The 23977-nt window shown below is 40.2% G+C and overlaps 1 protein-coding gene and 1 long non-coding RNA gene across 5 annotated transcripts in view; one reads left to right on the top strand and one right to left on the bottom strand.

The window, feature by feature from the left end:
- LOC112847033 (uncharacterized) overlaps positions 1 to 4657 on the top strand; it is a 36761-nt gene extending 32104 nt beyond the window's left edge. Inside the window, exon 3 of the long non-coding RNA XR_003220316.1 lies at positions 4408 to 4657. This is a non-coding gene — a long non-coding RNA (uncharacterized LOC112847033). The remainder of the gene's footprint in view (positions 1 to 4407) is intronic.
- sh3gl2a (SH3 domain containing GRB2 like 2a, endophilin A1) overlaps positions 1 to 23977 on the bottom strand; it is a 71082-nt gene that overhangs the window by 40978 nt on the left and 6127 nt on the right. The window lies entirely within an intron of this gene.

Raw genomic sequence — 23977 nt, forward strand, 5'->3', positions numbered from 1 at the left:
TCTTTACACTGTCACCACGTCCATATAATAAACTCCACAGGCATGAAAACTGAGAATTAGGTAGACTAGACATTGCTGCCGCTCACGGTGAAAGAATTTTGTCAATACGACTTGTACTTTTCATTTGGGAGCGATTTGTTTCGGCCTGACTTTTCTGTTCATTTTAAGCAGCAAAAGTGAGGTGCATGTCTGCGTGTGTATGGGGCCATTGGGTGCAGTCACTATAGCAACCAGGCTCACACCTGCCTGCCTAACGAGCTCTGTCCCTCACTCTGCCAAGATTCATCATAACTACTTCTCTTTCAACTGCTGCTGTGTCCACAGTGTTTGCCCTACAGCCATCATTTTACCCTCAAAACGTCGCCATCGATGTTCTCTTTCCAACAGCATGTCTTTCAAAGCTCAGAAATATAAACTTTTTAAACTGTGTGGATCCAAGTGGAGGGATCACATTTCAGTCATTCAGTGATTCAAAGAATATGAACTTTTAATATTCATTCAGATGTTTTCTGACTCTAAATTTTCTGTTCTCATTTCTTAGGTTTTCCCAATTTTAATTTAAAAACTTTTCAGCTATTTTCCAACTTCTTCTGTGTGGTTGTCAGCTTTTAGCAGTTCAGCACTTTTGTTTTCAGGCGAAAATTTCTGTATTTTTCATCTCATTCAACATTCAACTCAAAATTCAGCAATTAATTCATTTCAGTGCATACATTCAGATTCAAGCATTCACACTGCAGTTTCTTCAGAAAATGCACTTTCTAGTTAGTGTGAATGCTTGTAAAAGCATTCACAGTATTGTTCTTCTAATCTTTATTATTATATATTCCGTACGTTTTTTGGCATCTAACTCCTTCAAAACCGCTCAACTTAGAAAAACCATTCAAACACCGTTAGATTCCTCTTCTTTTGGACATGACTGCTTGTATTTTTCTCATTCATAACATTTATATTTTTAAAATTATTCAACTTTTTTCAACAAAAATTTCCCATGTATTTCAATGGGGAGACCCTTCAAATTCTCATTCAACTTACTCCTCTTTAAACTGTATCTACTTCCACATACATTGACATAGAACCACCATTCAAACTTTAAAACGAAGACAAGACATTCAACTATTCAACTTGTATTCATCTTTTCAATATCTATTATACTTTTTCTTCAGTTCCAGTTTAAGTTTCATGATGTTTTTTCAGCCGTTTCAGAGTTTATAATGGGTGTGTATGGGACGGAATGTTGGAGGTTAGAGTGAGAGCTTCAACCGCTAGAGTGAGAGGAGCGAAAAAATTAATCTTAAAATATTTTTTAAAACTGCTGCTGTGTCCGCAGCGTTTGCTCTACAGGTATGATTTTACCCTCAAAACATAGCCATCGCTGTCCTCTTTCATCCAATGTGTTTACTATTGTACTAGATGTTATGGTTCTTTCATAAATGTCACCAAAGCACAGCCTCCTCCCTCCAACTCCTCCATAGACTCTAATGTTAAAATGGCTCAGAAGGTTCGTTTGAAAATCAGAAGAGCATGGTGTTTTTACACTGTCACCACGTCCATATAATAAACTCCACAGGCATGAAAACTGAGAATTAGGTAGACTGGACATTGCTGCCGCTCACGGTGAAAGAATTTCGTCAATAGGACCTGTACTTTTCATTTGGGAACGATTTGTTTCGGCCTAACTTTTCTGTTCATTTTAAGCAGCAAAAGTGAGGTGCATGTCTGTGTGCGTGTGTATGGAGCCAATGGGTGCAGTCACTATAGCAACCAGGCTCACACCTGCCTGCCTAACGAGCTCTGTCTCTCACTGTGCCAAGATTCATCTTAAACACTTCTCTTTCAACTGCTGCTGTGTCCACAGTGTTTGGTCTACAGCCATCATTTTACCCTCAAAACGTCGCCATCGTTCTTCTCTTTACAACACAGTGTCTTTCAAAGCTCAGAGATTTAAACTTTTTAAACTGTGTGGATCCAAGTGGAGGGATCACATTCTAGTCATTCAGTGATTCAAAGAATATGAACTTTTAATATTCATTCAGATATTTTCTGACTCTAATTTTCTTTTCTCATTACTTAGGTTTTTCTAATTTACATTTAAAACATTTTCAGCTATTTTCCAACTTCTTCTGTGTGAACATAAGCTTTCAAAAGTTCTGCACTTTTGTTTTCAGGTTAAAAACTCTGTATTTTCCAGCTCATTCAACTTTTTTGGCTTAATATTCAGCAATTAATTCATTTCAGTGCATACATTCAGATTCAAGCATTCACACTGCAGTTTCTTCAGAAAATGCACTTTCTAGTTATTATTATATATTCCGTACGTTTTTTGGCATCTAATTCCTTCAAAACCGCTCAACTTAGAAAAACCATTCAAACACCATTAGATTCCTCTTCTTTTGGACATGACTGCTTCTATTTTTCTCATTTTTAACATTTATATTTTTAAAATTATTCAACTTTTTTCAACAAAAATTTCCCATGTATTTCAATGGGAAGACCCTTCAAAATCTCCTTCAACTTACTCATTTTTAAACTCTTATTACTTCCATATACGTTGACATAGAGCCACCATTCAAACTTTAAAACGAAGACAAGACATTCAACCATTCAACTTGTATTTATCTTTTCAATATCTGTTATACTTTTTCTTCAGTTCCAGTTTAAGTTTCATGATGTTTTTTCAGCCGTTTCAGAGTTTATAATGGGTGTGTATGGGACGGAATGTTGGGGCTAGAGTGAGACAGCTCAACTGCTAGAGTGAGAGGAGCAAAAAAATTAATCTTAAAATATTTTTTAAAACTGCTCCTGTGTCTGCGGCGTTTGCTCTACAGGTATGATTTTACCCTCAAAACGTAGCCATCGCTGTCCTCTTTCATCCAATGTGTTTACTATTGTACTAGGTGTTATGGTTCTTTCATAAATGTCACCAATGCACAGCCTCCTCCCTCCAACTCCTCCATAGACTCTAATGTTAAAATGGCTCAGAAGGCTCGTTTGAAAATCAGAAGAGCATGGTGTTTTTACACTGTCACCACGTCCATATAATAAACTCCACAGGCATGAAAACTGAGAATTAGGTAGACTGGACATTGCTGCCGCTCACGGTGAAAGAATTTCGTCAATAGGACCTGTACTTTTCATTTGGGAACGATTTGTTTCGGCCTAACTTTTCTGTTCATTTTAAGCAGCAAAAGTGAGGTGCATGTCTGTGTGCGTGTGTATGGAGCCAATGGGTGCAGTCACTATAGCAACCAGGCTCACACCTGCCTGCCTAACGAGCTCTGTCTCTCACTGTGCCAAGATTCATCTTAAACACTTCTCTTTCAACTGCTGCTGTGTCCACAGTGTTTGGTCTACAGCCATCATTTTACCCTCAATACGAAGCCATCGTTGTTCTCTTTACAACACAGTGTCTTTCAAAGCTCAGAGATTTAAACTTTTTAAACTGTGTGGATCCAAGTGGAGGGATCACATTCTAGTCATTCAGTGATTCAAAGAATATGAACTTTTAATATTCATTCAGATATTTTCTGACTCTAAATGTTCTTTTCTCACTTCTTAGGTTTTTCTAATTTACAATTAAAACATTTTCAGCTTTTTTCCAACTTCTTCTTCTGTGTAACCTTCAGCTTTTAGCAGTTCAGCACTTTTGTTTTCAGGTTAAATTCTGTTTTTGTTTTTTCATCTCATTCAACATTTTTAACTTAATATTCAGTAATTCATTCATTTCAGTGCATACATTCAGATTCAAGCATTCACACTGCAGTTTCTTCAGAAATGCACTTTCTAGTTTGACTTAAAGATTAAGGGAGGCTAGAAAGTAAGAGCCAACAGAAATGGATGAATAACAACAAAGTGAAGCAGCGTCTGTGGGGATCTGCATGAGAAACTGACGGAATAAGAATGAGCTCTTGGTGGCTGTTTTGAGTAAGTGGAGCAGCGTTGCTGTGCTTGCTGCTGCCCAGCACAGCATTGGCTGCTGTCAGTGTACGATGAATCCCCCCCAGACACTTTGAAAGTGGAGAGCAAAGTCAGTCACTATTGTGCTTTGATGGCTGCAAGACGAGGAGACGGCACTTAAGTGCATCGATGGAGGGAAGATGTGCGCAAGCTTTCCCTCATGTTAGAGACTATATATAGAAAGTCACAGCCAGTCACGAGACAGGGAGTGAAGATTGATCCAGCTACTCCCAGTGACTTACTACACATTATGTAAATGTGTCGCATGCCAACGACCTCACCTAATGGTCAGGAAACCGACAATCTAAAACCTCCCCGGGGTAACCGGCGATGTCACTTTCTTTTTATCTTTCTAATCAGTCTCTCATCCAACAACCAACCCCACGCTTTTCTTTTCCTCCACCCATCACTGTCTCTCAGCGCTCCTACTCTTCTCTTCCACCCCCCCTGCAGGGAAAGGAGACAACAAGGTGAAGTGAGCAGCAGTGGTGGCAGTGTGACGACCCATACACAGAACTGTAAAATGCACGGTTGGCTGCTGGGATATAACAGTAGTGTCGTAGTAGATGACACGCAACCTGTGACGTCAGAGAGACGCAGTGCTGATTTACGCAAGCACACGGACTCGAGGCTGCTTTGTGGTCCCGCCAGATGGAGACGCAAAGCACAGATACGGTTTCCACTGCATATCTTTGGCCAGGTTTTTTTTTTTTTTTTTTTTTAACCACACTGCAGAGCCTTATTCAATTCAATTCAATTCAATTCAATTTTATTTATATAGCGCCAAATCACAACAAAAGTCGCCTCAAGGCGCTTTATATTGTACAGTAGATAGCACAATAATAAATACAGAGAAAAGCCCAACAATCATATGACCCCCTATGAGCAAGCACTTTGGCGACAGTGGGAAGGAAAAACTCCCTTTTAACAGGAAGAAACCTCCGGCAGAACCAGGCTCAGGGAGGGGCGGCCATCTGCTGCGACCGGTTGGGGTGAAGAAGGAAAACAGGATAAAGACATGCTGTGGAAGAGAGACAGAGATTAATAACAGATATGATTCGATGCAGAGAGGTCTATTAACACATAGTGAGTGAGAAAGGTGAGTGGAAGGGAAAAACTCAATGCATCATGGGAATCCCCGGCAGCCTACGTCTATTGCAGCATAACTAAGGGAGGATTCAGGGTCACCTGGTCCAGCCCTAACTATATGCTTTAGCAAAAAGGAAAGTTTTAAGCCTAATCTTGAAAGTAGAGATAGTGTCTGTCTCCCGAATCCAAACTGGAAGCTGGTTCCACAGAAGAGGGGCCTGAAAACTGAAGGCTCTGCCTCCCATTCTACTTTTAAATACTCTAGGAACAACAAGTAAGCCTGCAGAGCGAGAGCGAAGTGCTCTAATGGGGTGATATGGTACTACAAGGTCATTAAGATAAGATGGGGCCTGATTATTTAAGACTTTGTATGTGAGGAGCAGGATTTTGAATTCAATTCTGGATTTAACAGGAAGCCAATGAAGGGAAGCCAAAACAGGAGAAATATGCCCTCTCTTTCTAGTCCCTGTCAGTACCCTTGCTGCAGCATTTTGGATCAGCTGAAGGCTTTTCAGTGAGTTTTTAGGACATCCTGATAATAATGAATTACAGTAGTCCAGCCTGGAAGTAATAAATGCATGAACTAGTTTTTCAGCATCACTCTGAGACAGGATATTTCTGTAGACTACTTCAAATTTAAATAAATAAATAAATATACTGTACTGTGTGATCATTTTTCCCTTGACCCTAATTGAAAAGAATCTATTAATATGCAAACAATGTTCCTTTTTCGACAATATGAAACACAAGCCCCCTCCTGCTTCAATGAAAAGTCATTTCTCAGTCTGCGTCTATAACACGTGATTAAGCTTCACATAAACATGTTATGTTTATGAGGACTGTCCAGTCGTGTCTGGCACAGTCTCAACACATAGCAAAAACACAATTACAATGCTAGCATGAATATGCTACGTAAATTCGCTAACAAGCAGTAAAAAGCCAGTTTTCGTTTTTCAGGCCAGACCTGACACAGCCTTGCAGTAATCGCTCCAATTATTTATTTTTGAGAGATTAAAATTATGACCCGATGATGCCCCAAAGAAGTTCATTTGAACCTTATGACCTTTCAGTCTGAACATTAGATTTCTTTCTCATGGTGGTGTAGAGCAAAGATCAGCGGATCAAAGTTACTGGGATTAATCTTCTAGGGACTGTCTGTCTGTACAAAATGTTATCCGCTCCATAATAGTTGGATTATTTAAAATTGGTGGAGTGACATCACAAATGCAGCAGATCACACAGAACAAGAGGTAAATTAAAAAAACACCGACTCCAGCCAGAAAAAAAGATGCTCCCCCTCCGTTTCTTTTTCCTCTGGCTGCCATCCACACAACGCAAATCAGACTAGATTAAATATGCTAAACAGGGAGAGAAAAGTAGCCCAGAGGTCTTGCCAAAGGCTCTTCCTCTTCCCCTGTCTCAAGATCCGTTACGTCAGCGCTACGGTCAGACAGCGTGTCCTGACACGCTCCCATATGGATGTTTTAACAGCGCATCTACGTTCTTAGAGACTTTGGTGGAAATAACAGGATTTAGTAAAGTTAAACCGAGCGTGATGATGTAACGGGTCACCTTACTCATGAGAGCGATTCAGCTCTCAGGTTCTAGATTTTACTCTGATGAAAAGTAATTACGCAAATCCAATCATCGGAACCCACCGTCTCATGCTCTTTCTTTTGCTTTTGCATTTACGTGTTTTAAATTACGTTCACGCTCATCATCAGTTTTACCGAATTACTTTCTTTTTAAAGTGTGATGTCTGTTTTTCATGCTGCAAGACAAATTACCCGAGCAAGGCGAATAAGATCTGCAGCTAAGATTGATTGTACAAGCTAATGCACACTGTCAGTTAAGGTGTAATTTAAATTAAAGATGTAGATTTTAAAAGAAAGGCAGGGATAATATATTGCCAGATGAGAAGGATTTTCTAGACAGACATCAGCACGTCAGTCTTCACATCAGCAGTAAAAACATATTAAAGGGGATATATTCCATTCACTGAAATATGAAATCTTAAAAGCTTCAGCTCAAAATCTTACACAAGTCAATGGTTGTTTCAGTTCTTTTAGGCTCAAATCCAAGTGAGTTTTTGCCCTTTCCAGGAGCCATTTTCACAGAGGGACTACCCCCTGAACTTTTTAAGACATTACCAGGCAGAGCTGTAAGTGAGGATACAAATGTCAGTTTGATTGGGCGTAAAGTGGACTTTACCCTCTCTGTTAGCCACATTAGCCATGCAATGCACTAACACTCACAATTATTTATGCCTTTTCTATGTTGTGGGGACACTACCAAATAAATAAAAGTAATATACTGGCTCTTCAGTTGCTAAGAAGCCAGGAGTGCATGAAGAATCTTAAGTTTTCTCCTGGAGCTGTTATAAGGTGCTCGGGGTCACAGTTCTGTGGTATGTGCAAGTGGTACCTTATAAGATTTGCTATTATGGAGATTTTGCATTGAATGCATTGCAGTAGCCTAAACTGCAGAGCATTTGCCAGCAGAGGAAAGCATGAACCGAAGAAACAGGTTAGCTCAGTGAAATGTGAAGTACGGCAACTGAATGGAACAAACTGGTATTCTGATCACAAACAACATTTTCTGTTTCCCACGTTATTCTATGTCCATACACACTAACTAACATCCACAGGCCTCACTCACAGAGGCTCGGGAAATGATCGGCGATGCCTTTTGAAATGTTTTGCTTGCAGCAAAAAGGCAGGTTTTTTTTAAGGTGAATGTTTTCCTTTTCCACTTTACGTCGCACTCTTTCCACTACAGCGCAAGAATTAGCTGGTGACTGTTTGCACCTACATGCAATCACAAGGAGGTCTGGCCAGTGATTGCCTGAAGTTTGCCAACCGGTCTGTAGGCTTATGTGATTGAGACTTAAAAATCCTTAATTAACCCCACTTGCATGTCTGGACTGTGGGAGGAAGCCAGAGTAGCTGGAGGAAAGGACATGCCATGCTCCACAGAGAAATGTCAAAACAAACCCGGAGATTCAGATGGTTGCGCTATCGGGCAACAATGCTAATGTCCCCGTGATGACAGCAAGAACCCCCAAAACAAACCCCCACAAAAACAAAACAAAACAGTAAACTAGTAAAAACTGAAAATGTCTTGAATCCGGTTAAAAACACTAGTTTTAGAAATAACTATAAAAGTGTGTTCAGCCTGCTGATATGACCCCTGCTGCAGGTATCATCGGCCCCTCCAGTATGGAAGAAGTTTGGGGTGTTCCTAGCAAACTATGTGCATATTTATTTAAACAGAGGTTTTAATTATTGAACTAATAGTAAGCAGATACCCAGTATTTGACCAATTTTAGCAGTGCTAGCACCATCCACCTTCTCTCCTGGCAGGTTAACATCCACCAGTGTAACACAATCTGGAAAGCAGCTACTTTTAATGACAAATTATATCATGTTACTTTATGCAAACTCTGACTTGTAAGACGAGTGCTGGTAGGATCTATTTTTTCTAACTTTTCAGCTAAACAAGCACAAGTGTTTCTCCCTGCACACAGGCTCTCACTGGGCTCGGCTACCTGGCTGGTGGCTTCAGCTTGGCTTTTAGTGAAGGATATGAGAGTTGTATTGATCCTGCAGTCAAGCTTGCAGCAAGAACCCCAGCGACTTTTTCCTGACTTTAAAAGGTTTTATTCAACACCGTTGCCAGAATAAAACCTTTACCAGGTGCTGAATCTCACTTTTATATATTTATTTGCCAACAATAATTCACCAGCAGGCCGTCACTGCTTGCATTTTGATTAAGAGACCTGCCCACAGGGATTACTAAAAACCCAGTTGGCAAATACAACAGGAGACTTTAAAGAGCAGGCTTTTACACCTGTGTAGGACAGGCTCAGTTAATACTCTTAAAAGGCTGCAATGAAACCGAGCTGACGCTGACACAGAAAGTGTCTGCTGTTGCTTTTAAAAGGAAGTCCAGGGTTCGATTACTTCACTGACTGCAGATCACACTGTGATCAATTCTATATCATCATAGCTGCACCGGCACAAACCAGGCAGGCTGTTATTTTCATATTTCTACACATCCATTTTTCTTTTTATGATTCACAGTTTGGAAATCTGTCTTCTGAGGTGGTTCAGCTTATTTTATCAAAAGAATTACCATAAAGAAAAATGCAGTTTAATACAGAAGACATTTAAAAACAATTCAGTACAGTCTTTCGTATTTATTTTATCTTCTACCTTTCACTGTAAATGCTATAAGTAGAAAGAGTGGGTGGAAATAAACATGGCTTTTTTTGTTGTCTGCATGCTAAATACAAAGTTTTATATTAGGGGAGACCCCACCACCACCATCACCACCACCAAAGGAAAACCGAAGAGATCTTATGGAAGTCCTGAAAAACAACATCGCATTTCAAAGCACTTTATGGGCAAGAAAAATCCTATTAAAACTTATTTTGCTTCATTTGTGTTTTAAATGTATTTTAATTCTGCTTCTATAATTAAAAAACCCCAGCAAGACTAGAAAACCTACAGAGCTAAATTCTAACAGTGACAGATATTATCTTCCATATCTCAGTTAAGCGTGTCAAGTGATTGCATCTGCTAAATGCTAGCAGGGACACTGTTATTATACTGATGCTATGTTTCATATTTCAGTTATTTTTGTCAGCATGCTAATATTTACAAGCTGCCACTGAACCAAAGGCGCAGCTGAGGCAGGAATGAATGTTACCTGATAACAGGTCTAAATTAAACAAACCAATAAATACATTTGACATGGCTTACACAGTTATATGACTGCATGTAAGTTTTCTTTTTTACATGCCTGTTAAAAGTGCACCCTATGATTCAGTAGTGTTTGGAAACAGTTTAAGCAGCAATTACTTGAACCAATTATTTTCTGTGTGACTTCATCACTCTGTCGTAGCTTCAGATCATTGTAGTTTGCAGATATTTGTTCATGCACAGCGCTGTTAAGGTCCGGCCAGTATTTCAGTCAGGTTGAGATCTGGACTTGCTGTGCATGACCCAGTTTGGGCCAAGCTTTAGCTTTTGGACAGATGGCTTCATTTAATTGAGGCCATATAATTACAAGAGTCCCAGGTACCATTGCCCAAATCATCACCCCAGTTCCACAGTGTTTGACAGCTGATACAGTATAAGATGTTTGTGATGTTTGTTTGTTTTTGGTTTTTACCAAAAACGTGTGTATTATGGCCAAACATCTCCACTCATCTGTCCAGAATACACTGTTCCAGAAATCTTGTGATCTGTTCAAATGTAACTTTCCAAAGCCAAGTTTGTTGCCAGGTTCTTTTTAGAGAGAAGAGGCTTTCTCCTGGCAACCCTTCCAAAATAATTGTACCGTCATGAAAATTGTCGGTTTAATCTCTGAAAAAGACAAAAATCCTTATGGCCCCATGCATCTGGAGTAAGAGAGCTTCCAAAATCAAACATGCAGAGATACCTACTGCCTCAGTGGAGTCATGAACTTATTTAATCAGTGACCAACTGAGGCCTGTAGAGTCTGAGACGCAGCTCTTCTGGGGTTTTTTCCAGTTTCTGAGCATTTCACAATCTCACTTTGAGGAGAATTTGTTGGGAATGTCCACTTCTGGGAAGAATGCAGTATTGTACTATCAAGCACCCAACAAGCAAACTGCCAAAACCTCTGCTTTGATAGAGGTGGTCACACTTGCTGATGATCACATAATCAAGGAAATCTGATTATTAGCAAGTGGCTGACACTACTTACCCTCTTAATTGTTCACAGGACTGAGTAGATTCTGTGAAAACTCCTTTTCAAATGATTTCATGTATGGATACGATTACACAGAAACCTGTGGGATAGACGGAGGTTTTTCATGCTGACATCCCACAAGCCCTTCAGAGATCATGGTTTAATATAAAAAGATTAAAATTTAGATTTGATTTAAATGACCTATAGATTCTCTTTGTACACGATGTGTGTTTAAATGCAGATCGACATTTGTACCTGCTTGTCAAACTATATTAATGTAATCCAAGTGCATCCATCCTGCTGTCCTCTTCATACTAGCTTAGGCCATGTATATTCAGTATTAAAACAGTGCTGTTAGCATTAGCATTAGTCACATGGCACATAATGTGAGGCACACAAGGAGCGTGCTGCTGATGCTACTCTCCTCCCCGCTGCCTCCCACGCCTCCCCTCCTCCTTTCCTGCTCACTATTCTAATCCAGGCTGGGCACACGGAGGCCCCTGCTTTAAATACACCCAGGGTGGAAGAGGGAGATTAAAAATGACAAGAGTGATTAGTGAAGCCATTAGCAGGACAGCCCCTGCTGCTGGACAATAACAGGACGATCTCACACTTCCTGTCAGAATTAAAACATCCCTCCCCTCCTGATCCAGTTACCTGCTGCCTAACTGTCCTTTTCCCACCATAGTGGGAGAGATTTTTACAGAGGAAAAACGACACAGTCATCACACGACTCTTATTTTGTGTGTACGAAGGTTAAATTGGTACGTTTATCACCTCCTGTTACCTCCTTTTATGTTGTGAAAAACAGCACTGAGGTACGGATATGTTCGGGTCAGCTGGGAATACGACAGTGAACTGTCAAATCTTCACAAAATATTAAAAAAAATTAAAAAAAAAAAACTACATAAAAATGCCCGGAAGGTTTTTTTCCTCTCTCATGTCCTTTTCTCTCTCGTGTTCTGCTTTTTCTATCACCTCTAAATCCCCCCAAGGCCTCACTGTTCTCATCGTCTTGCAACTCATGCAACACCACGCTCTGAGTTTGGACTCTGACTCACCAATTTGTCTGAATTCACCTTAACTGAAATCTGCAGTACGCTGCTAAACTTTGACCTCAGCTGACCAGGACCTCTAAGGACATAACACCAGGAAGCTGTGAGTGCGTAATGTCGCCCAATTTAGTGGACCTGTGCTCTCGTGGAATCAAGGAAAATCCCTCCGTTATTCTTAAATCGCAGTACTCAGAAACGACGTTGGGGTGGGCTGGCTGTTCCAGACGCAGCCGTTTCAGGATGATAGTAATCCTGCTAAACATCAAGGACCTTGTGAGGTATTAGTGGGGACAAAATTCAGCAATACCGTTCGTTCTAATGATGACTACAATCTCACTCAACCTACCGGGACACAAAAGCAGGGCTCATGAGGCCTTTTTTAATAGCTGTAAGACACCCAGTGCAGACAAACACCCAGACACGACAGGGTGCCAGCCACTTCTCTCTCCAAAACTGCCAGCAGCAGTCCATAGGTCCGCCATGTTGCTTCACTAACCTCCATCCTTTCTAAGAGTGTGGCCCGTGGCTATTATAATCTGATTTGTAAGCCTCTGCGTGGCTCTTATGTAACAGCAGGGATGAGTCTGTAGCTGGGGAGATAGCTGTGCACACATCCTTCCATGTAATGCTCAGTAACTGGGGGAAGAGAGGGAGGAAAGAGAAGAGGGATGGGTGGCGGTGAGGGGTAGTGGTGGTGGGTGAGAACCAGCTGGCTCTGTGTGTCTGTGTGGTGAAAACGTGCCAGAGTTTGCGAGCAGTGGGACTCGTGATGATGACGACGTGACAACGGCGGGGGATGAGTAACTGCACACACGACAAAATTTGTCGGACTGAAAGTTATTTATAGTAATGAGTTATTCTCTGGCTATTATATTAAAAATGTGCCGTTTTATTTTTTGCAAATTAGGGCAGTTATGCTGATGATATTCCAGGCAAGGCAGGGCCAGTGACGCAGGAGAGTAATCCTTTATCTGTTAAAAATAAGACTGATTCTGTCATAAAGTATGAAATTCTCAGTACATCAGAATTCCCTCCAGCAGGTCTGCCCTGGAACCACATGAAGGTGTGAAAAACTCACCATGTTCCTCTTCCATCCACTCAGTGCACTTTTGACTCAGTTGTTAATTTCACCTGTTTATTGAAGTCTTTTTGCCAGTAACTCAGTGTTTAAACCTACAAGCAATTAAGAAAAATATTTACTAAATGTATAGAAAGGGCCCTGAAAACATCATCAGCCCACTGCACAATTTCACTTTTACATATTTAATATACACTTCAGAGTTCCTGCTGCTGGATTGGGTCAGAATGTAATGTTTGTTGGTTATAATGTTTTTTTAGTCTGTAGAAGGACTCAAAGTCTGTAGTGTCAATTTGCCAGTCTTATTTGACACAACAGACCTCAAAATAAAGGAAACAGGACTTCTGTTCGTTCTGATTCGTTAAGATGTTTCATCTCTCACCCAAGAGGCTTCTTCAGTTCTAAAAGCTGATGGAGAGTCCCCACCTCTAGTGGAGTTGTCCCCTTGGATGGGGTCTTGAAAGTCACTGAACCACCCTGTAATCATGTAAGTTGTTAATGGTCAGTTGAGGCAAGGTGTGAATTAAGGTGTATGTCATTACTGAGGCCGAGCTATGACTCCTCTGAGAAACATTGCCTGCCATCATGTCCGTTATAAGGTCACACGAGTCAAGGTGTGTGTGAGGGTTGAAATGCCTGGGAAGAGCTCTCAAGGCTGAGATATAGATGGCTGATAATTGGGTGTTGTAGTCCCTCCTTCACTCCTCTCTCAACCCACCTTTACTCACATGATTGCAGGGTGGATGAACAACTCTCAGGACCCCCCCAATGTGGACAATCCCACTGGGGTCCATTGGCTTTTAGAAGTGACGAAACCTCCTGGATGAAAGCTGAAACGTCTTCATGAACCAAAAAGAAAAAGTGCATCTGCCGTTATTTCAAACGCTGAAGACTGAGAACCTCCACCGACAGATAAGCTCGATGAAGAACTGAATCGTTCGAGCTCAATGATTAAACTGAATCATTGAATTGTCCATTTGTTTCACTTGATTCATTCAGCCTGTTAATGTTTAAAGATTTCTTGCAGGAAGAGTGTTTTGAGAGGCCAGTTCTACTAAAGTGCTTGTCAGATGGTCGATTAGCTTCTTTGTAAGAAAACATTTACAATTATCCTGTTTTTCAATCACTCATTGTGTTTGATGGGCAGTTTTTACTGAACAACAATAAACACCTTTTGATTTAGTATATAGCTGAACAGCATGTCTTACAGATTAATTTTGAATGAGCGTAAACTGACCCTTTTTCTGTCCTGATCATTCAGTATTAAGGTAATCTAGTCGACACAAAGGCTTCTGTGGCGGCTGAGATGGCCAAGTTAGTTTCACAACAACAACAAAAAAGCAAAGAGCAATCGGTTTAGCAAAGAAGTATAGGAGAAGATTACTGAGGGGGATCTTCACTAGGGTTGTGGTTTATGGCTTTTGGAGCATCCTTAAAGGACTGTTTTAATATGTCATTAGCTTGTTAATTAGAAAACAAACCATTAGCATGCTTAATCTATGAATGGTTCCTCAAGATTGCTTGCAGTCGCTAGGATAAAACTGATCGCACAGAGGCTGTGGCACAAAAAAACCTCCTTGTGATAGCTTTGGTCGCTAACAGATTGCATGGGAGACGTCATACTGTCTGCAAATGCGTTAACTGCTAGCTGAATGCTAGTAAAACTTGAAAACGTGCAACACAAACAGTAAACTAAGAATGTCCTCCTTCAAACTAAAGGTCGTGCCAATTCGCTGCAGCCAACACATTTCAAAAGGAGCTAGCTTTATTTTGAGGGCAGGCGGTCTCTGTCAGTACCGCTCTGTGAGTAGTTGGCAAGTGTTTGCATTCAAGACGCTGCCTTGAATGCAATCTATGGCCGACTGTGGCAATCTGCTAGTGACCAAAGCAATTCCAAGAAGGTTTTTGATGCGACACTATATACCTCTTTGCAACCAGTTTCACCAAGATACCTCTAGCAACCCCCAGTAACCACTTGCCAAGTGGTCAGGGATTACACACCGTTCCCTAGCAACCAGCAGTTGCCAGTGGGGTGGGGGTGTCACTGAGTGGTCTCTAGGCCTGTGTAACTGGGGCCTTAATCAGCAAACAGGTAAGATTGTGGTTGCACTACTTAAGGATAACGAGTTTGCACAGCTTTTTATATATTCAGTTTAAAAGAATCCAATTTTTTTTAAAAAAAAGAATCATTATTGGTTAAAAACAGAGGCATTCCTTTTTATTTATCACCAACAGACAATGAGAAACATGACCCTAAAAAAATATTTTACAACTTCAGATGGAGTGACTCACCCTTTGTTTAAACACACGCCCTGCATAATATGTAAATATGAATTTAATGGCACATCGCAGCGTGTTGGTGTTCTCTGTTTCGCTGTACTTGATTGCCAGACTGCAATTTCCATTTCACGTTAGCGTGTCTCTCGGTAGAGATAATGACAGAGCTTTGAGGCCTGCAGAGGACTTGACTTTTTCTAAAACATAACCAAACAGAAAGGCACCTTCTGTGTGTGCAGTAGATTCACAGTGATATAATTTTTCTGTTTACACAGCACTGCTGCGAGTTATATCTGTGTGGGTGTAATGATGGTGCTGTCTAGGAAATGGACGCTGAATATCCGTATTAATGATCGTTATTAAAGAGCTCAGTTGCAACCTGCTGTGTGCAGTGTGCTGTGTACCGTGTGCGTGGGCACGCGTCTGTAATCCACACTTCTGTGACCACATCAATTATCCTTAAGATTAAGCCTGCTTGTGAGTATAAAGTTCCGCTTGACTGTCAGTTTACTAAACATAAAGAACAAGAAGTCGTCTCAACAACTAGACTTATCAGTGCCATGTATGAACTATAGTAACTACGAGGGTTGCTCAAGTCGTGATGTCAGTTTGAATAACATCTGATCCGAGAAGATAGCAAGTGTCGGAATATGAAACAGATGGAATATTATACACTCACAGGCCACTTTGTTAGGTACACCTGCTTGTTAATGCAAATATCTACTCACCAATCACACTGCAGCAAGTGACTCTGAATCCGCCGTGGTTGCTGGTGTCAGACGAGCTGGTCTGAGTATTTCAGAAACCGCTCATCTATACTGACACCTGAACAACCATCTCCAGTGTTTGCAGAGAAAATATCCAGCAACACTAACTCAAATAACCACATGTTATTTAGAATATCTCTGAAGGAACAACATGTCAAGCAAGCAGAAGACCACACGGGTGCCACTCCTGTCAGAGCTAAGAGCAGGAAACCAAGGAACTGAGGAGTGTTTCCAGCACCTTCTTGAATCTGTGTCATTAATTATTAAGGCAGTTGAGGCAAAAGGGGTTCAAAGTGGTACTAGGAAGGTGTGCCTAATAAAGTGGCTGGTGAGTAGTGTAATCCAGGTATATTAACAACCCATCGTTCCCTATGAGAACATGTGATCCAGCTGACTTGCAGATTTGGCGGGCGGAGTTGTTAAAACCAGTGAAAGAGACACAGCAGCCATTTTGTGTGTCTTCTGATTTCTTTGTGTTGTGTGTTTTTTATTGTTCGTCTCAGAGGAAACAGTTCGGCATCAGGAACGATGTTTCCTACGAGAAAAGAATCTGGCTCGTCCGCTGAGAAAATGTTTGACCTTGTACCAAAAATCAGCCTCACACATATATATGCAGTCATGCACTCAATGGCCTGGGTCATTATTCTTCATTTAAAAACTAAGCAAACTCCTCACTGCCCTCCATGCTATCAGTCACTGACAGCAGTCCTCCCACAGAAAACATGATCATTAATAATGAGGCTCAGTGCAAAACAACAGTACTCTTTGCACTGTTTCTGTAACGATTTATCAATTAATCAGACAATCTCGTGAGAACAGCTTTGATAAAAGAAGGATATTTATTTAAAAAAAAATACCAAAGGTTTCACACAATCACAGCCTCTCAAATATAAGGATTCATGTATGTGATGATAAAGAGAATAAAGCATGTTCAGGCTTTTGGCTGCTGGCTGGAATAAACAAGTGATTAAAAGATCATCAAGTCTGAATCACAGAGTGATTAATGATTATGAATAAACGATGATATCACACAACACCGGAGACACTGTAAGAAAATCATCTGCAATACAAAAACATCTCTTTTTAAGTAAAGATAAAATATTGCAGGAAAAAAAAAGCAGAAATATTGGCTTTATGGTGTCACGGAGTGTATTATCATTATTCTTCAATTTTAATAGTGCGTCAGTATAATTAATTAGCTCGATGATATGACTCCAGGTCTTATCTGTTTACATAAGACAAAAGGAAGTGATACCATAGATTGCTGTAGCTACATGGTCTTTGGGACTTTTGTATTTTCTGATTAATATAAAAGGAAACACTTCCTGGCAGCACTATAGATGAACTATACGCAGAGTGAACACATGTTTGTGTTCTGTTAAAAATCTACTATATTTACCATCTGAATGCACTGCATTGTAATATATTAACGTAACAGAAAGCTACAACAGAATCAAGCAGAGCTCTGTGTGTGACAGTGTGACAGGTGAGGACATGTTACAGCGGCGATGACGATGATAAGAAAAGATGCGAGCGTCTAAAGCAGGAGAACAAATAGGTGGAAACAAGTGTGTCTGAGTGTGTGTGCTGTGACAGAGTGCCCGCTGAAAAACGCCATCAGTGAAAAGAACTTCCTGCCATGTTTTTTCTACTTCTTCTTCTTCTTCTTTTTTTTAAAAATCCATCATATTGGAGTCAAACACGTGCTGCAATCCATGAAATCTGCTTGATTAACATTGCTGATGATGCTACCATCAAGCTAAACCATGATTTAGGAGCAGCGCTGGGTAAAAACAAGCAGTGATGCATTTACGCCAATATCGCCCTCCCCAAAATAAACAAATAAATGAAAACAAAAACAAACAAACCCGATTCCTTCTCCGAGACACGTATACAAATTTTCAATCTCACTGCAGAAATAACTCACAAATTACACGATGTCATCAATCTGGATCTAATAAAAGCTGAGGAAATTGAAAAGCCTCGCCAGTCCGACGTTTTGTATATTTGATATTGACTGTCTGCTATTCAAGGCCGGTCTGGTTTGATTAGATTTCCTGCCCACAAAGGAGGTCATGACAGAAGAGGACAGAAAAACAGAAATGCAACGAAACCCAGAACAGCGAGGACTTCTGCTGCACCTTCACATTTATGTAAAAGCAACTGAATTCTGACAAACATAAAATATAGTACAACATACAAAAACGTCTCAAGATGAAATGATAACTATAGAATAATTTTCTGGTCGTCGTCCTATTTTATCATAATCAGTTTTATTTATTTCAGATTTCTGCCAAGTGGGAATTTGAGACTGTTTTGTTAGTAACAGCTGATTAAAATGAGCAGTGAGAAAATAAACAGGAAGGATGCTACAGGCACATAAAATCTATCTATGAAGAAATCTGGTAAATTCAAAGATTTAAAAATGGATACTGACATACACAGCATGCAATGATATGCCAAAAGCTCCTCTATAAAGGTCATTATGCACTCAGTCGCCAGTTTATTAAGCTCGCTTCAGCAAAACTGCAGCATTTCATAACAATTTTACATCGTGAAGGTTTCAGTTTTTGTTCAAGCTTAAAAGGCAGGAGGTGGTCTGCAGTTCCTGTTTGTGCTCATGCAAACTCAGCAGGTTAAATCAATAATTTATGAGATGAAGCTCAGACATGCACATCCTTTGAGTTTTCAGTGTTGAGGCTAATTTTTCTATTTGTGTGCCACTGCAGCAAAAGATACCTAACAAAAACTCTAAGCGGCACCTTAATTTTGCTACTGTTTTTTTGCATTTGGTGACTGACTGACAGTACTTGGGCGCTCAACCTCTGGGTGACGACATCAGGTCACGAGGCGATTGCACTGGTCGCCTGGTGGAAGGATGAATGTTCAGCCTCCAGATTGTCAGTTTACAAATGGCTGCTGCCTAATTTATAAACACAGATAGATTTATAAACAACACTCTGCAATCAGTCTGCATCAGTGAGTGCAACCTGTCTGCAACCTGTCTGCAACCCGTCTGCAACCCGTCTGCAACCCGTCTCTTTGCAACAGGGGACTCAACTGGTTGTTTCTGGTTATTTTCTTGTACTAAAACATCTTTCTGGAGCGCCTTTGTCATTTTTCAGTTAAATCACCCTCCTGCAGCAACTACTTCAGTATCTGCGGAGGAGTTTCTGTTAGCCATCTGGTTCTGCCTGGACTCTGAACGTAAACACTTAATGTGAATTTCTGTGTATTTAAACAGCAGCATCATCATTACATAGATGACAGTGTGGGTTGTGACAGTTAACAGTTGTATTACCACAAAACAGATTGCATGTAATTGCAACTGTAACCCCGTTCAGTCACAACCTGAGACTGACTCCATCTTTTTTAGTCAAAGGACAAATCAAGCGTTTGTTAATGGAAATGCAATGAACTGCAAGGATTTTATTATATTACACGTCAGTATCTCCTTCACCAACATCCACTTATGGATAGGCGGGAGAAATTATGCCAGCTGCTTACAAGTACATCATATTGTGTTGTAAACTATTAAATGCACTTATGACTGATAAAGCTGAAGTGTTACCCACATTACAATTCTTCTAGGACTGCCATACCTTCTTGAGTCACATCATCATCATCCTGTAATAATTTATTTAAATGTCTTCTGCAAACACCTCGTTTCATGACTGCAGACACACACACCTACACAGTCTACAGCCACTTTCTGATTAAAAAGACATCTTATATTGGCTTTTAATTCAAGGTGCCTCATCTACAGCTTTGTCTGTGGGTGGTGTTTGCCATATTGAGTCTGAGCATCAGAAAAATAACCATTTACCGCCAAGCCTGCGGCACATTTTTATAAATCTAGAAGGTGATGATGAGGATTGTTTATATGGAGCACTGAGCCAAATAAATAATTACCCCATGGCACAACAAAGAACACCATGAAGGACATTATTGTGAATGTTTAATTAGAATGATTTATGACTAATAAAATGAACATTTTGAAGCCATATTTATAATAGGATTGTAGCAAAACATTTTATCTCTATTCTCACACCATTTGTAATCATCTTAACATATAGCTCGATAAAATAAGAACTAAACTAAATAAGAACTAAATGAATCCACAAAAAAAACAACCCCAAAACAGCCTGATTGCAGAGTCGTGAGTCTCTGTCACATGGTCTATTTTGCGGTCTTGTCCGGCACATGCTGCACGTTTCACAGATTACCGTGCAGCGCCCTGATTTTGGCTCGCACACAGCTCAAATATGATGCAAAGTCACTGTGCTCCGATTAATCTGAGCATAATCCCTGACAAGCCATTCAGTCTTACCCCCACAGCTGGTGCGAGGCTGTTGTCTGGGCACGAGGCGAGTGAGTGTTTTTTGTGTGTCCAAGTCTAAGATGGAAACATGCATTTTCTGTTTGGGGGGAGGGGGCGGGGGATGTTGAGGTCGTTGGTGTTGTTTTAAAGAAACAAACAAACAAAAAACAGAGGGACCCCACCTTGTCACGTCCTGACATACCCCCCCTCTCAAAACACCCGAAGAGCTGCTTTATCAGACATGTAAGTACAATGAAGCGTTCTGTTCCCGATCCTCATTACTGCCCCTTCATGAGCCAAATTAGGCATTAAACTGAGGACACAAAGCGCTGCCTCCTCGTCAGCTCTGTTCCCAACATCCTCCACTTCTCTCCATTTAACTCCATTACTTCCTCCTCTCATCTCTTCCTGCTCTCTCTTCACAAAATAACCCCCTTTTCCTAGATTTTTTTATTTTTTTAACTTGCTTTCACACACACACACACACACACACACACACACACACACACACACACACACACCATCTGCAGTCAGGGAATGAAACCCATATAATGGACAAGAAGAGCTTCTTCATTCAAACAGAAATATAACAACTGAAAAATCACAAAATTCCTTTATTACCAATATTACATATGAAACACAAACTTCAATAACTGTATTATCTGATATTTTTTGTAATCTTTCTTTCTTTATTATATATTTGACATAATGAAACATCTGAATAGAGAAAAGTGTGATTAGTAGAACTGCTCGCTGCTTAGTTGATGCCCCAGAGGAAGTGGTCACAGTGATCAGGGGTAACTGCTTTAATCTGTAACGCTGCACAGCTTTTATATTTTCCGATACAGGATGTATTGGAAAATATAAAATCATATAAATTAAATATAAACAAAATGAAAATAAATAAATGAGTAAATAGGAATAAAAACTAGCTAGTACTTGGCTACAAACTATCACTGCCTGTCAGATGTGTTCTCAGCTCTGCTCTAACAGTATTATTAACACCTAATATTTTTTTCTGCTTAAATCTAAAACATGGTGCTTTTATGTGACATAAACATGACCTCTAATTCCAAGTGACGGCACAATAACAGCATACGTGTCCCTAAAATATGTTGCAGTTCCTCATCGACATGTCCAAGCATGTAGGCAGCTCAACAATCAGCAGGATAAGCAGGTTTACAGGGAAATCTTCTGCATTCTTCAGGGTTATAAATGCAGGTAATAATGATGTGATCTGAATGTTCCTGAAGTAGACGTCAGTCCTATCTCTGTCTGCAAGAACACCACATTTTGCTTCACAATCCTCGGACAGGAAAATCTTATAAAAACATATTTAAAATGGGCAAATGCTCATTTTTCTTATTAATTAAGTCTGATGAGGATAACCTTGTCCTTATTTTTAGTAACAGGTACTGAGAGTTCCTTTTTACCGGCCCCAAGTCAAAGCTAGTGCCTCTTGCAGTGGCTGATGCCAGGAATACATAATATGAATAAAACATCCACCATGGCCTGAATACTGATGCTGAGAGAGAGAAAGAGGATGAGGAAGGAGTGAAAGGAGAAACCACGGACGGTGAAGACACTGCAGGAAGAAAGAAAGAAAGAAAAAAAGGACCTCTAGCGACTGCTGCTATCAAAATAAGAATGAGTGAAATAGCAGAACACCGGGCACCAATGTTTTCGCTCCGCACACCTTCTTCTCTGACAGATATCAAACTGGCTAAACAATGTTCATTCACGTTTCCTCTGCATATTTAGAAAGTCTACCGTCATCTTTGCTTTTATTCAAAATGTGCTGACAGCACCTAGTCACTGGACAAGCTAATAATAGGGAATATGGGGAACGCTGCAGGTCGTGACTGTCTTTAACCCACAGAACAAAAACCTGACGTCACAACAATGGCAACTCCAAAGGCCAGTGCTCAGTCCATGAGCTCTCCGTGGGCTTTACATTGCGGGTAGTTTTCAGCTGCTTAAACCCGATTAAATAATTTAAGTAAACATACAGGATTTAGTTAGATATACAGCGTGTCAGATCTGTTACTGTGTTGTTTTTGGAGACACCCTTTCCCTGAAATGTGTGGCAGCAGCTCTGGAGAAAGCTAGTCACACGCTCAAAGGTCAATAAAAACTTGTTGTAATACTATCTTTAGGATTAATGCAGTGTCAGGGAAATTAATGATTTGTTTGAGGTGTGGTGATGGAGGTGGCGTTTGACTTTCACACTGGACGAAAACCTGTCACAGTTACTTTGATGTATCTATGTGAAGGTTTAAATTTCTTTCTGAAGCACGCCTAATAAGAAAACAAGAGTTTGCACGTGTGCTGTACAATATACGGCAAAACTGTGTTAGAACCAGCGAAAAATCTTCCAGTTTCAAGACAAAAATCAAACATTATATGTCCTGGAAGTTTACGCAAAACGTAGAAGGGCACTGCAGAAAAGTTTGATATTTAGCTGGGAGGGAAATGACAAGCAAGTGCAGATAATTAGAAGCATCAATGAAGGGGAGAAATAAAGGAGGTAAAAAGATGAGAGGGATATTAATGCAGGTACTGCTGCTGGACTGGATCCAGTGCAGCACTGCTTTTACTGCATTGCTGATCCACTGCCGGGCAAACCTGGATGCACTGGGTTGACTTAAAGAAAGAGCATCCAGGCCTTTGGAGGACATTTCACTTCATGATGTACGTGCAGGAAGAAGCGTGCCACATATGACGCGAAGCAGAAAGGTGGGAAGAGTACAGCACCTATTTGTTCAGAAATCAAGTATTTATTAACAGTAAAGATTTCCATAAGTGCCACCTTGGGTTTGTTCTATGACCTTAAATGGGATATTTTATGCAACATGGTACTGCAGCTCAATATTGTTATTTTTGGACTCTATTAGCCTTGAATGATTCAGTTCAGTTACAGCTCTTACTGATCTTATCATCTCACATTAAGCCCCTCTCCTCCCTCCTCCTCACGGTTTCTTATGATTGGCTGCTCTTTGCAAACAGATGGTTTCCAGGTTGAACCTGTCAAATGAGAGGGACTTCTGGGCTCACAGCCAGAGCTGTATGAGAGGATCATGTTGAGGATATCTGCTCTTAATGACATCATACAGAGCCTACAGCAGGAGTGTCAAAGTTCCTGTTTTTCACTCCTGACTACAGAATGTTTTTAAACAATGAGTCAAAAAAGAAAAATAAATTTTCTGTGAATTTCACAGAAACCTTTAATTGTATAATTACAGTCCAGTCTAGGCAATGAACAACACCTTTATTCCTTACATTAAAGATTTCTTTCATTAACCACAGCAGTGTCTCTTTATCATGTGGAAAAACTGAGACAAACAGCAATTTTGAATTTGCAATTCTATTTCTTATATTAAGATATCTTCTGGTGGATTAAATGTGTGGTTAAACGTCTTTTCACTGAAAGAAAGGGAAGTTTTACTTAGAAGTGTGTTGTATGTGACTTATATGTGATTACAGCATTATAGGCACCATTTGACTACAATTTAAGCTCTGCCATCAAAGTGGTGCTGTTTTTCTAACCTTTGTAAAAGCAAGAACAGGCTGTTTCCCATGCCATCTCTGTTTTACACCGTGTGAAATTTCTGATATTATTTAGAAAAAATTTGGCCAATTAATAGAAAGAATCCATCAAATAACTGAGAAAGAAAGCAAATGTAAGCTGCAGCCTTAATTTAGAAGTAAAAAAACATCC

The sequence above is a fragment of the Oreochromis niloticus genome, linkage group LG6 (genome assembly GCF_001858045.2).
Source record: "Oreochromis niloticus isolate F11D_XX linkage group LG6, O_niloticus_UMD_NMBU, whole genome shotgun sequence".
NCBI classification, from domain to species: domain Eukaryota; kingdom Metazoa; phylum Chordata; class Actinopteri; order Cichliformes; family Cichlidae; genus Oreochromis; species Oreochromis niloticus.